General features: G+C 42.4%; 1 long non-coding RNA gene across 1 annotated transcript; it reads left to right on the forward strand.

The window, feature by feature from the left end:
• The first annotated feature begins 926 nt into the window (after positions 1–926).
• LOC118550009 (uncharacterized) lies at positions 927–4282 on the forward strand. The gene is made up of 3 exons (XR_013450163.1): positions 927–1131; positions 1899–2406; positions 3462–4282. It is a non-coding gene; the product is annotated as an uncharacterized LOC118550009 (long non-coding RNA).
• Positions 4283–6883: the final 2601 nt, after the last annotated feature.

The raw sequence follows: 6883 nt of genomic DNA on the forward strand, positions 1-6883 counted from the left end.
GGGTGGCTTTGTCGGTTAAGGGTCCAACTCTTTGATTTCAGCTTTGGTCACGATCTCGGGGTTGTGAGATCGGCACCCGCCTCCGCCTCCGTGCGCAGCAGAGAGTCTGCTTGAGATTCTCTCCTTCCCTCTCCCTCTGCCCCCCCGCCGTCAAATAAATAAATAAAATATTAAAAAAAGAAAAATATCATTTTAAAAGAGGATACTTTGGATCATTTGAATGACTGCAGTGTACCAGGGTTGTGTCATGCAATTCTAATACCCTAACGTGGGTATAATTGTGTGACGTCAACTGAGGGCCAAATATTATCTTACTGCATTATACAAATGGTTTTGCAGTAGTAAGAACAGAGAAGAATGGTAGGAAAGTTGAGGTGTTATATGTTATATGATAGTATAAGCAGGCTAAATTTAGAAAAAATCAAGTGGTTGTAGCTCCAATGATCACATTATAAGCAGTTTTGGCATATATATAAATTATTATGGTGTATATTCTAATAACCACCTGCAATGGTTTATTATTAGAAAGAGAACATAAATATGTAATGAAGACTTTAGCATTTAGTTAAACTTAAAAAAACTTTCAGTATTGTGTTTTGGAGGTGCTTCATTACAGAGAATGAGCCATCTTGATAAGGGCTCCAAATTTAAAAATGAGTTTAAGATGGAAAAATATGACAAAATTAATGACAACAAAGCAAACAATTATCTGTTATGCTAAAAATTAAAATTAGTAAGTTAAATATAAAACGTGAATATAAATTTTACACTATAAATACCGAACGTTAATGACATCACTTTAATGTGCAGGGAAAGCCACAAGGCACTCCATTCCTCAGATGTGGTTTATTCCCTCAGTCACGTGATGGTTTGACTCATTGGCCCTATTTCTCTGTGCATGTTGTGCTCTCTTTTCAGTTGCAAGTTGCTGTAGGGCAGGAAGGTGTTCTTTCCAAAAGAGCAAAGACTCTCTAGAAGATCCTATCCAGAATCCAGAATCAGACTAGAGGAGCACACTATCAGCTTTGTTATATTTGGGGGTACAAGGTCATTTTTCTCTTCCCACAGCTCAAACAGCCATGCTTTCTGCTTTTTGCTCAATGCTTGTGGTGGTCCTGCTAGTAATTCTCAGTGAGTAATGTTTCATTTTTTTAAATCTATTTTTTATTAAATTTTTAATTTTAATTCCAATATAGTTAACATACAGTGTTATATTAGTTTCAGGTGTACAACATAATGATTCAACAATTTTATACATTACTCAGTGCTCATCATGATAAGGGTACTCTTAATGCCCATCACCTATTTGTCCCATTCCCTGCCCCCCTCACCTCCCCTCTGGTAACCCTCTGTTTGTTTTCTATAGTTAAGAGTCTGTTTTATGGTTTGTCTTTCTCTCTCTTTTTTTCCCTTTGTTCATTTATTTTGCTTCTTAATTCTACAAATGAGTGTAATCATATGGTATTTGTCTTTTTCTGACTGGCTTATTTCACTTAGCGTTATGCTGTTGCAAATGACAAGATTTCATTCTTCTTTATGGCTGAGTAACATACCATTGTGTATATATACACCACATTTTATCTTCATCTATTGATGGACACTTGGGTTGCTTTTATAATTTGGCTATTGTAGATAATGCTGCAATAAACATAGGGGTGCATATATCCTTTTGAACTAGTGCTTTCATATTCTTTGAGTAAATACCCAGTAGTGTGATTACTGGGTGATAGGCTAGTTCTATTTTTAATTTTTGGAGGAATCTCTGTAGTAATGTTTCATTTTTTTAAATGATTTTCTATTCCTAGGCCTGGGTGATGATATCTAGCTCAATTTCCTCACTGGGGACTGTCCTTTTGCTCATAAATTCCTAAATAACAAAATCTTCATTATTTTTGGAGGGACCAGTGGAGATACAGTGACCCAGACAGAAGGTTCTGTTACTCTCCGTGAGGGGACACCGCTGACCCTGAACTGCACCTACCAGAGCACCTACTCAGTTGTTGCTTTCTGGTATGTCCAGTACCTGAACAAAGGGCCCGAGGTCCTCCTGAAGAGCTCATCAGAAAACCAGAGGGTGGAGCATCACGGTTTTCAGGCTGATCTGAAGAGTGACAAGTCCTTCCACCTGGAGAAACGCTCGGTGCAAATGTCCGACTCGGCCGTGTACTACTGCGTGCTGGGAGGCACAGTGAGAACAACAGGAAGGGGAGCTGAGCGCAAACCCAGAGCGGCACAGCAGGCACCTGGAAGTGGGCAGCCTGGAGGGCAGAATGATGATTTAGTTCTCTCCAGTCAGTGTCCTGGGCTGGGCACAACTAGAGGGAAGGAAAAAAATCCAGCTCGGATGGCTCTGCACTCAGGAACCCTGGTGCTACTTTGAGCTAGGAATGGAAAGAAGCGATCTAGGTGAAGACTTGCTTTCTGATTTCCAGAGAAGTTCCTGTTTTCAGTCAGGATGCCGTTTCTTTGTGCCAGGTTAAAAAATATCCCATGGTAACCGTTTCCTGAAGTTCTGTGTGGCTCTGCTGGCCAGCAAGCTTGTGGATTTCCTGAGATAGTTCCATCTCTGAGGCTGGAACACTGCAAGGCTCTCATCAATTTTAGGGAAAATAGCTTATAGACTAAATGAGATATCAGGACTCTCGTCCCACTGATTTTAGCTTCTTTTCTCTGGCTCCCAGCTTTACTAAGATAACTGACCTATAACATTGTGCAAGTGCCAGGTGTACAGTGTGTTGGTTTGATACATGTACACATTGCAGACTGTTCACCACCGTAGGATTAGCTAACCCTTCCCGTCACATAATTACCATTACTTTTTTTGTGGTGAGAACTTTCAAGATCTACTCTCCTAACAACTTTCAAGTATATGATATTTTAATGTTAACTATAACCACAATGCTGTACGTTAGACCCCCAGAACTTCTCCATTTTTTAAACTGGAGGTTTGTAGCCAACATCTCCCCATTTCCTCCACCCCTCAACCCCCGGTAACCACCATTCTACTGTGTTTCTATGAGTTTCACTTTTTTCGATCTCATATAAAAGTGATACAGTATTGGGGCACCTGGGTGGCTCAGTCGTTAAGCGTCTGCCTCTGGCTCAGGTCATGATCTCAGGGTTCTGGGATCGAGCCCCGCATCGGGCTCCCTGCTCTGCGGGAAGCCTGCTTCTCCCTCTCCCACTGTCCCTGCTTGTGTTCCCTTTCTCGCTGTCTATCTCTGTCAAATAAATAAATAAAATCTTTAAAAAAAAAAAAAAAGTGATACAGTATTTGTCTTCCTCTGTCTGAGTATACGGTAAGGAAGCCTGATCTTGTTGGAGTACTGTTCTATCTCAACTATGGGTCCTCCTCGCAGGAAAGATCCTAGAGTGTCAGGTGTATAAAAACACAGACAGGGGGAACTGTCTTTCTTGGTGGTTGGCAAGTCAAACTAACGTAATGATTCTGTGTTTCTCAGGACCAGGAAACAGAGAAATGAGTCCCTCACCATAAACTGGGCACACATTTTGGATTCCAGCACTGAGCCCCTAATTGGCTTAAGGATACTCAGAGAAGACCCTGGGAGCTGCAGAGGTGACCTTATGACTTCAGCTGGGCCGTGATGATTTATGCAGAGAGAGGTGGGAAAACCTAGGAAATATCCCCTACAATGCTTGTGGATGTCAATTATGTTATATGTGGCTTTTAACATGATTTCAAAGACTTGATAAGCTAATGATCCAAAGACTTGATGTTGGACTGAACTGTGTCCCCACCACCCCTATTCCTCAATCCACGTGTTGAAACCTAACCCCTAATGTGACTGTATTTGCCTTTAAGGAGGTCATTAAGGTTAAATGAAGTAAAATTATCATCAGAGCCAGTGATTATGGTATTTTTAATGTTTGGTAGGTTTCAAAGTTTGGTAAATAAAATACCCCTTAAAATTTGGATTCTTTTACAACAAAACCAAACCCAGGCTCATGGATACAGAGAACAGACTTGTAGGTGCCAGAGGGGAGGGGGGTTGGGTGCAGCAAAATGAGCAAAGAGGATCAAGAAGTACAAACTTCCAGTTATAAAATAAGTAAGTCACCGGGGTGCCTGCATGGCTCAGTTGTTAAGCGTCTGCCTTCGGCTCAGGTCATGATCCCAGGGTCCTGGGATCGAGTCCCGCATCCGGCTCCCCGCTCTGCGGGAGGCCTGCTTCTCCCTCTCCCACTCACCCCGCTTGTGTTCCCTCTCTTGCTGTGTCTCTGTCAAATAAATAAATAAAATCTTTAAAAAATAAAATAAAATAAGTCATGGAGATGTAATGTACAGCATGGAGAATATAGTCAGTAACATTGTATTAACTTTGTAAGGTGGCAGATGGTAACTACACTTACAGTGGTGATCACTTCCTAATGTGTATAAATATTGAATCATTATGTTGTATTTTCAGTTATATTATTACTTTCAGTTATATCTCAATAAATGTAAAAATTGTCATTTTTGTAGATCGAAAGTGGTTTAATAGAGGCAATTTTATTTGGCTCAATCTAATACATAGATTATATTAAAATGTTTGGATTCTTTTAATCTCGTATATCAGTATAATAATTAACCACAATTGTGTCTAGTTCATGACCAAGGAAATATGCAGCTTTTTATTCCCCAGGAGGAAGCAGTGGAGACTCAGTGACCTGGATGGAAAGCCAAGTGACCCTCTCAGAAAGGGCTTTCCTTATTGTAAACCACTCCTATGCTGCCACAAGAGTGCTCCTCCCTTTTCTGGTGTGTTCTGTATCTTGGTGAAATTATGCAGCTGTCTTGAGAACCACAAAAGGAAATGGGATTGAAGCAACGAAGATTTTGAAGCCACAAATGAGGAAAAAACCACCGTTCCCTGGGAGAAACTTTCAGTCCCTATGCCAGACATGGCTGTGTGCAGCTGTGCTGATGACACAGGGAGAAGCGGCAGGGGAGCCCGGCACAAGCCCTCAGAGGGCCAGGCAGGACCCGTCTGCTGAGGACTGTTCCTCATGATTCATTCTGGTTTCAGGAGAGTCTACTATGGTTTGACCCTCGGGTACTCTGGCAGGTGCAAAGATCACCCAGATCAACTCCAAAGACACAGTGGAAGAATAGGAGGTGAATATGCCCTGAATTTAATGCCCCATTTTAGAAATGAGAAATAGGGTCTGGCTTCTTTAATCAAAGAAGTAGTGGATGGAACTAGAGGGTATTATGCTCAGCAGAATAAGTCAGTCAGAGAGAAAGACAATTATCATATGATTTCACTCATATGTGGAATTTAAGAAACAAAACAGATGAACATAGTGGGGATAAAAAGAGAGGCAAACCATAAAACAGACTCTTAACTATAGAGAACAAACAGGATTACTGGAGGGGAGGCAGGCAGGGGGATGGGCTAAATGGGTGATGGGGATTAAGGGGGGCCCTTGTGATGAGCATCCGGAAGGGGGGCCCTTGTGATGAGCATCTGGTGTTGTATGTAAGTGATGAATCACGGGCACCTGGGTGGCTCAGTTGGTTAAGCGTCTGCCTTCCACTCAGGTCATGATCCCAGGGTCCTGGGATCGAGCCCCACTGTAGGGCTCCCTGCTCAGCAGGGAGTCTGCTTCTCCCTCTGCCCCTACCCCAGCTCATGCGCATGTGCACTCTCTCTCAAATTAAGAAAATATTAAAAAAAAAAGTAAGTGATGAATCACTAAATTCTATGCCTGAAACTAATGCTACACTGAATGTTAACTAACAGGAATTTAAATAATAACTTGAAAAAGAGAAAAAATCAGTGATCTCACTCTCCTCCTTCCAGACAAACTGCAACCCCATGACTTTGGTCAAGGTCACCCAAAGAAATAGCAATGTATATGATTTTTTCTTTAGAGACACAACATGAGATAGATGAGGTTGCATCTGCATAATGTCTCCCTGACAGAGAGAGGGTTATTTCCTCAGGAACACAGGAAAGAACCAAAGCAACTATTCTTAGGGAAAGAATAAAAGGGAGGAGGGAGAAACAGAATTCCACATGTAGGCAAAGAACGGAAGGAAAATTATAGTTATCCTAACTTCTTTTGGTGCAAATGAAATAGCCTTCATGGACCGGTGCTCTCAGAAGTGGACACAAACACATACTTGAGGAGGTGGCTCATGTCCAAATCCTATACACATTCCTTCCTCTCTTTCCTCCCCTCCCTACTATATCTTGATTAGCTGGCTTCTTTTTTCATTTTTTTTTTTTTAAGACTTTATTTATTTAGGGGCGCCTGGGTGGCTCAGTCGTTGAGCGTCTGCCTTCGGCTCAGGTCATGATACCAGGGTCCTGGGATCGAGCCCCGCATCGGGCTCCCTGCTCCGCGGGAAGCCTGCTTCTCCCTCTCCCACTCCCCCCTGCTTGTGTTCCCTCTCTCGCTGTGTCGCTCTATGTCAAATAAATAAAATCTTAAAAAAAAAAAAAAAAGACTTTATTTATTTATTTGAGAGTTTGAGAGAGAGTGAGCACGAGCTGGGAGGAGGGGAGGACGGTAGGGATAGAGGGAGGAGGGAAGGGGGAGAGACAAGCTGACTCCCTGCTGAGCAGGGAGCCAGCAGAAGGGGTTGAGATTATGACCTGAGCCAAAGTCAGACCCTTAACTAACTGGGCCACCCAGGCACCCCTTGATCAAAGTGGTTTCTTAAACCCAGCCCTTGGGACAGATGGTAGTGCCCATAGAGTCTGAGGAGGGAGAACTGCTGAGGATCTCTCTTTACCTCCTGGTATAGGAGGGGCACCTTTCACATGGGAGGTTTATTTCCTGTTTTCAGGGGAACAGAGAAGGTCTGAGTGTCCTTTGTGCACAAACTGTCTCTTAAGTAATTTTTATTTAAAATGATCAGCATGCCCAAACGGCA

Source organism: Halichoerus grypus, chromosome 8 (genome assembly GCF_964656455.1).
Source record: "Halichoerus grypus chromosome 8, mHalGry1.hap1.1, whole genome shotgun sequence".
Taxonomy (NCBI): Eukaryota; Metazoa; Chordata; class Mammalia; order Carnivora; family Phocidae; genus Halichoerus; species Halichoerus grypus.